Genomic DNA, 8,129 nt, shown 5'->3' on the forward strand with positions numbered 1-8,129 from the left:
AACTGTGGTGTTGAGACGACTCTTGAGAGTCCCTTGGACTACAAGTAGATCAAACCAGTCAATCCTAAAGGAAATTAGTCCTGAATATTCATTGGTAGGACTGATGCTGGAGCTGAAGCTCCAATACTTTGGCCAACTGATGTGAAGAACTGACTCATTGGAAAAGACCCTGATGCTGGGAAAGATTGAAGGCAGGAGGAGAAAGGGATGACAGAGGATGAGATGGTTGGATGGCATCACCAGTTCAGTGGACATGAGTTTGAGTAAGCTCCAGGAGATGGTGAAGGACAGGGAAGCCTGATGTGCTGTAGTCCATGGGATCACCAAGAGTCAGACCGACTGAGTGACTGAACAACAACAATGTCAAAACACTCAGCCTCATTTTGATAAATAACCTAAGAAAGCTGCATCTTGCAGACACATTATTTAAAGTCAAATCATAGAAACATCAATTGTACACACTTTAATTTTTTACTACAGCCCCTCTCTTATGAAAAAATATCTAACTTATTACTTTAGAAACAGGATAGAGAAGTTAATTTCCCAAAGTTTAGGTCAATTCAAGCTTTACTGGTTCTTTGCTACCTGTTCTCAAAGCAGTCCACAGTCTTTCTCTAGTCAATTTCTAAGTCTTCTGACCTATTTGACATGTACAGAATCTGCTTCCCATCTGCTCATCTTAACACCCCCAATGTTAAATTCTTACTCTTTAACTTAACGCCACCACAGTTCTTTCATCTCTTGGAAAAAACTTGTTTGATCATTGAATCAAAGTGGCTATTTTCACCTGGTTGCTCCAAGTTTTGTTCCTGCTTACTGCCATACCCTGAACCTAACCATAGATACTCCATTCTAGATTTGCCTGGCATCCATATATCCTCCACTGCTACCAAAGCAGAAAGTAAAGACGGAGAATGGGTAAAACAAGACACTGCGTCAGTAGAACCTGATTATACTCCCTGTTACCCTTAATTTCAAGACTCTTAAACAATGTGACCCTCTTTCATCCTCTGTTGAGTGGGAACAATGGAAATGAAATCAGAGGACTATGACATTAAGAGGATATGAGCAAAAATACTCTATAAAATCCAACATGTTGCCATTATAAAATATGCTAATTTTGAAAAAATATTTTTAATATTCTGAGATATAGCACTGATATCTTTCTCCTTTAGAAACCGTATTTAAAGTGATGGTTAAGAATACTCAACATGGGGTTATTATCACTAAACTTTGTATAATAGATTTTATAGGTTCTGTGAATTCTCTGGAGTAGCAGTCCTCAACCTTTGTGGCACCTGGAACTGGTTTCATGGTAGACAATTTTTCCGTGGACTGGGGTCCAGGAGATGGTCTTAGTTTGGCCTGCGACTCACCTCCTGCTGTGCATCCTAGTTCCTACCAGGCCACAGACCAGTATCAGCCTGCAGCCCTGGGGTTGGGGACCCCTGTTCTAGATGTATACCCAAGAGAAACTTGTGCACGTGCGGAACAAAAGACATGGCTGAAACTGATCATAGAAGTACTGTATGTAATAGCATACAATGCAAATATCTATAGACAAAAGAATGGGTAAAAACAATGCCATATTCATATAACTGAGTACAATATATGAGTTATTGTGAATAAACTTCAGCTACATGGACAAATCTCATTGTACTCAGGCTAGTGTATTGAAGGAATATATATTATTGAGCAACTGTATTTATAAAAAATTCAAAAACAGTAAAAACTAAAAATGACAATTTTAACATATATATGTGTGGTAAAACTATAGAGTATGAAGATAATGGTAAATACAAAAAAATATAGGATAGTGGTTACTTTGGTGGTGCAGGTAGGAAAGAGTATCAGATGAGGAAGAGCAAATGAATGGTGGCAAAGGTAATTTTTAGTTCTTAATTTCTGAAGCTGGATGGTGAATATAATGGTGTCTTTATTAATAAACTTTCAACTATGCATACTATTTTATAATGAACACTTCTAAGAGTTCTAAAGCCAACAGCTAAAACTCAGTAACCTTATTCATTAAGGAGAGTGGCTGGCAAAATATTCCTGTTCTGGTTTCATGCATTTCTCTTGGTGATGATGAGACAGTTTTATCAATGTTATTTAAGTTATTCCTTAATCCATAAATCTTTCCATTTACTCTATTTTTGGAGCCTATTAAAGGATTTCCCTGGTGGCTCATACGGTAAAGTGTCTGCCTACAATGTGGGAGACCAGGGTTCAATCCCTGGGTCGGGAAGATGCTCTGGAGAAGGAAATGGCAACCCACTCCAGTATTCTTGCCTGGAAAATCCCATGGACGGAGGAGTGTGGTAGGCTACAGTCCATGGGGTTGCAAAGAGTTGGACACAACTGAGCAACTTCACTTCACTTCAAAGAAGGATTGGAATCCTTTAAAAAGTTATTTTTAATGCATATTAAATTTCTCTTAACATTGTCATGTCCTGGGGATTGAGATACACTGGGCAATGTTGGACAAATGAACATTTATGTTTCAATTTTCTCAAATATATTTTTAATAGTTATATCCCATTGACTTCCTGATGTGCTGTGCTTAGTCACTCAGTCATGTCTGACTCTTTGTGACCCAATGGACTGTAACCCGCCAGACTCCTCTGTCCATGGGGACTCTCTTAGGGAGGATACTGGAGTGTGTTGCCATGCCTCCTCGAGGGGATCTTCCCAATCCAGGGGTCAAACCCAAGTCTCCTGCATTGCAGGCGTATTCTTTACTGTCTGCACCACCAGGGAAACCCAACTTTCTGATAGCCAAGTCTATTCCTCTATTTTTTTCTTAAGACAGAAAACACAGGGACACACATACTAGATAACTGGTCCAGGAGATGTCATCATCATGGCAGCCATAGAAAGTTCCAACTACCTTGGGGTGGATGCATACTCACAGACCAAGAGATAAATCTCTCAGGCCTTGTCATCTCTGTCAGAAATCTTCAGTATCCAAAAGGGAAGCATGCCCAGCTCCATAGTGAAAATGAAAATGATAGTCACTCAGTGGTGTCCGACTCTTTGCAACCCAATGGGCTATACAGTCCTCTGTTCATGGAATTCTCCAGGCCAGAATACTGGAGTGGGTAGCCTTTCCCTTCTCCAGGGGATCTTCCCAACGCATGAGAGATTTTTATTCTAAGGCTGGAAGTAGAGGACCTTGTGTTTATCTTTCCTTTTTGTTCAATATCCAGTAAATGGGCTTCTCTGGTTGCTCAGACAGTAAAGAATCTGCCTGCTATGTGGGAGACCTGGGTTCAATCCATGTGTCGGGAAGATCCCCTGGAGAAGGGAATGGCTACCCATTCCAGTTTTCTTGCCCGGGGAATCCCATGAACAGAGGAGCCTGGCAGGCTGCAGTCCATGGGGTCACAAAGGGTCAGACATGACTGAGCGACTAGCACTTTTGTTCCATAGCCAATAAATGAACTTTTTCCTTCAAGAGCCTAGTAGTTTCTGATGCTTAATTTAGTATTAGGTGAATTATAGACAACTTAGAGACAAATAGACCAGGTTGCCTATAAATTATTGAAGCAAACTCAGATAACCCATTCTACAAAAACCCTTCTAGGAGTGTCTTAGAATAAATCAGATGTATTTGTGTTTTCCTGCCCTCTCTCAGAACACTAGGCACCATTCCAGAATCAAATTTTGAAGTCCTGAGTGGATGTCCTGTTTCTTTCCTAAACATTATTAAAACATTTTAGCTTGTTGAAAACAAAGAATATTACTCTTCCTCCACAGTCTTACCGTACCTTAACTCTCTCTGTAGATTTTAATAAGTAATTAATCTCTAGACACTTTTTTTTTTACAAAAATTAAAGACAGTAGTTGAACTATGATACTCATATGTTTTCAGTTAAATAGAATCCTCCGCTTGATTTTAAAGGGACTTAATATCAAATTTAATGTTGCTTTCTTTATTAGCAAATTTGTTTTTTGCTACAGTATATTTCTTCTGTGATAGGGTATTTGAAAAACATACTGCTGGTTTTCCTTCTAAAACCTTTGGCTAACATTAGCTCAAACTACTTTTATTTTGCCCTTGAGATAGATTCGCTTAAATATTATTTTTCTTACTAACCTCAACTGCCTGATACAGTATATTACTTTTTGAGTCACTGTCCTCCTTTTCATTTTCAATATTTTCTTAGCCATAACTTTAAGAAAAGGCTTTTGTAAAGCCATATTGAATACTGCTAGCTCTTTATTTTCTTTTCTGTGAAAATTGTAACGTATTGTAGTTCAATTATAGAGCTCTTACTCTCTACCCTAGAGACTAAGATTTGACTTGATTCCCATCTGTATTCATTTTCTTTTTCCCTCTTTCAATTCTAGGTTCTGTTTGTTTAAAACTGTGGGTGCCCAGTTAAAAAAAAAATTCATTGTGGTTAATTTCTTTTTGTCTAATTCCAATACAGCTCTGATAGTTTTTTCCTTACCTATTGCCTATAACATCATTAGCAATACTGTCAGGCCAAAACATCTTGAGAAAAAAGAAACCAAAATGAATGACTCCACTGTCTTTAAGTGTTTTGAAAACATGTGGATGGTTCCACTTGCTTTCTAAAAACCAAAAACATCACTGATCATATTTTTTGCTCAAGAATAGATTTTTCTTAATTTTAAAAAGTGAAAAAAGTGAAAGTGTAGTTGCTCAGTTGTGCTGACTCTTTGTGACCCCGTGGACTATATAACCCACCAGGCTCCTCCATCCATGGGATTCTCTAGGCAAGAATACTGGAGTGGGTTACCATTCCATTCTCCAGGGGATCTTCACAACCCAGGGATCGAACCCAGGTCTCCTGCATTGCAGGCAGATTTTTTACCATCTGAGCCACCAAGAAAGCCAATTTTGAAGAGTAATACAAGTTAAGTGTTAACAACAAAATACATAAGTGCACATTCTCTAAAAATTGTTCATCTCCTAGAAACTTAGAGTCTAAGCTCAACACATGCAAGATAGAAGGCTATTCACACTTCATGTATAAACAAGTTTTTACCACATGTATTAATTTTCTTCTGGAGATAGAAGTCTATCTCACTGTTATGTTAAATGGACTTGATCTCCCAATTTCTAGGAGATAGGAAGTCCCATGTCCTAGAAATCTGAAAAATGAAAACAATAGTAAAAGAAATGATAATAATGATAGTGATTAATGTCATTAAGTCCTTGCTATGTGGTTGAAACTAACACTGTATGTACATTGCATTACTTTATCCTCACAAAAAGTTCTAAAGATATGTATGTGTCCTTTGTGTTACAGATGAGGAAACTGAGGCTTGGAGGGATATTTTTGATGATCACTGAAACAGTGTTGAAGGTGAAATTCTATCCAGATTTTTGTTCCAGAAAACAATGAATCCTGTCATCTGGAAAGAGGGAAGAAAAAGGCTGTATCTTGAAAGGCAGTGGAAGAAAATATATAGAAATAAAATTCAAAGAATAATAAAATATGAATCTAGCTGGAAGAGATTGGGGGCAGGAGAAGAAGGGGACGACAGAGAATGAGATGGCTGGATGGCATCACCAACTCGATGGATGTGAGTTTTAGTGAACTCCAGGAGTTGGTGATGGACAGGGAGGCCTGGCGTGCTGCGATTCATGGGGTTGCAAGGAGTCGGACACGACTGAGAGACCGAACAGAACTGATATAAACAAAATAAATCTATACAGGCAAAATATGGAAAAGTTGGTTATTTTTTCATTTTTCACAACTCTTAGAAATGATACTTTAGGTATCATCAATTAGTGTGGTTATTAAAGATATAAACCTTAATAGTACATGAGAGTGTTGATTAAATGGAACTCTTCAGTATAATTGGTCAATGAGCATATACAAGCTTTTCCAACAACATAGAGAATTTTCTTGGTACCTTTTTCATTTATTCTTTCTATGGTCTACAGAAGACAGCCATGTTCGCACTTAATGAATTTCTAGTTTCTAAAGTCTCTAATTCCCACTCTTGCCATAAGACACACTTTTCTCCTCAGTGCCCCAATCCAATTTAATTTCTATTCTGATCTCGTAGCCTAAAATAGATGGCAAAGGGAACATTAAAGTAGTAAATAGATGAGTCCATTGAAAAAGGAATAAAGAAAATGATGACAAGATCTCAGAGCAAAAATGTGAAGCAGAAAAATGATCAAGGATGTTTTTTAAGCAAAGAATGATGAAGGAAAACATTGAACAAAATAAACGCAGTTTTAAAATAGCAAATATACATATTTATATATTTAAATACTGTATGACCAGGGAATAAGTTCAATGTTAGTACCATAAGACATAGGCATTCTAGATTTTAAAAGTACCTGAGAAACTGGTTAGAGACAAAAGACAATTGACCTGATCTTTCTTTTAATGGAGGTGAGTCTGCTATAAAGTCAAAGATGATATATACCCTGTGCAACTGAATAGCATGGTATGTGAACTCAGGTGGAGGTCTTTAGCTCCTTCCCAGAGTCTGGGAAAACATAAGAATAAAGGAAAGGATAAAAATCTTTGTTCTGTAAAAATTACAGTGTATTAATATCCAGTACGGAAGTGGAGTCTTCCTAATATTCATGATCAGAAACACTATTTATTCTAAAGTGAATCATAGTGTACCTGTAAAATCCATTTTTTATGTTAGCCAGCTAACCAGGAATGTTAGTTCCTTCCTTCTGCAAGGAACTTTGGGATGCAAACATCTGACACCATTCATGTTGTCTAGGATTCTGACCACTGAGAGAGAGTTGATTATTGGATAGGATGTGAAGTAGACAGGAAGAGAAATTGGCTAAGATATTAATGATACAGTCAGAATCTGTAATGGATAACTAATATGGAATCATGTTCTACTTACTAATTTCTTCTAAAATAAATTTACTTGTTTCCACATGCAGCTATTGGACACAACTTTTAAAAAGATGCAACTTTTAATTACTGGAATCTAGAGAGTGTGCCAAGAGTATTTTTTTTAATAGAGATTTTTATTAGGATTTCCTTGGTGGCTCAGAATGTAAAGCATCTGCCTGCAATGCGGGAGACCTGGGTTCGATGCCTGGGTCAGGAAGATCATCTGGAGAAGGAAATGGCAACCCACTGCAGTATTCTTGACTGGAGAATCCCATGGATGGAGGAGCCTGGTAGGCTACAGTCCATGGGGTCGCAAAGAGTCGGAAATGACTGAGCGACTTCACTTCACTTCACTTCAATATGATCCTTTTGTATGAGGACATTTATTGGAAAGCAGTGTTAGACTGGTAATTGATTCTTCTTTTTCTCCTTCTCTTCCACCTTCATCCTCCTCATTCTTTTTCTGCTTCATCAAATACCTGAGTTGATTTTAAACTAACATTTATTATCTTTCTCTAGCTATGAAATTACTCTTAAGATTTGAGGACTTTTTAAAAAATACGAGATAAATATTTACGTTTAGTTACAATTTGGGGGAATACACAAGTATTTGTTATTAAAACGATTAATTTGTGTCGTCTTCTTTTCCCCTAAACTTAGACTAAGGATCCTAAACATTACATAAATTGCAGAGATTTAATTAAAAACTTGAAGAAATGTGTTACTGTTAATTGAATTCTTGATACAGTTACCTTTGCAAACCAGTGTTAATGAAACTCCAGTTCAAAGTGGATGGGTTTGGGGAATTGAGATAGCTATTTATTTCCTTAACTGAGGTGCCATGATAATCTCCTCAGTAAAATAACCCAATTAGGAGAGTTCTCAATTGGAGCCATTGACAAAGTTTACACAAACTGGAAGCATTTCTAAGCAAAACACAGGGGTTCAAAGGCCAGTAAACAAGGTCAGTGAGTGAGAGAGGGAGATAACTTCTCTGCGTTTCAGAAGCCTTGCACCTGTGGAGCAGAGAATGGACCCGGTCCTACCGGGGCCAGGTTCCGCTCCGCCCCTTGCCATGCTTGCAGTCCCTGCCCCCTATCGCTGAATCTCCCAGTTTGGCTTCTCCGTATTACCAAGCTATAAATTGCCCTAGAGCTTAGAGGCAATCAGGTCAGCACTGCTCTCACAGGGGAAAAGCTTCTTACTTCCGAGCAGAATCGTTCAGGGGAAAGAGAGAAAGGAGGGGGAGTACCCACGCTTCAGTCGTCACGGCGC

At 38.0% G+C, this 8,129-nt stretch overlaps 1 long non-coding RNA gene across 1 annotated transcript in view; it reads left to right on the top strand.

Annotated features, from left to right (window-relative positions):
* The window catches only part of LOC104972332 (uncharacterized), a 311,320-nt gene extending 305,323 nt beyond the window's left edge, over nucleotides 1-5,997 (top strand). The window contains exon 4 of the long non-coding RNA XR_806498.4: nucleotides 5,283-5,997. This is a non-coding gene — a long non-coding RNA (uncharacterized lncRNA). The remainder of the gene's footprint in view (nucleotides 1-5,282) is intronic.
* Nucleotides 5,998-8,129: the final 2,132 nt, after the last annotated feature.

Source organism: Bos taurus, chromosome 5 (genome assembly GCF_002263795.3).
Source record: "Bos taurus isolate L1 Dominette 01449 registration number 42190680 breed Hereford chromosome 5, ARS-UCD2.0, whole genome shotgun sequence".
Lineage (NCBI taxonomy): Eukaryota > Metazoa > Chordata > Mammalia > Artiodactyla > Bovidae > Bos > Bos taurus.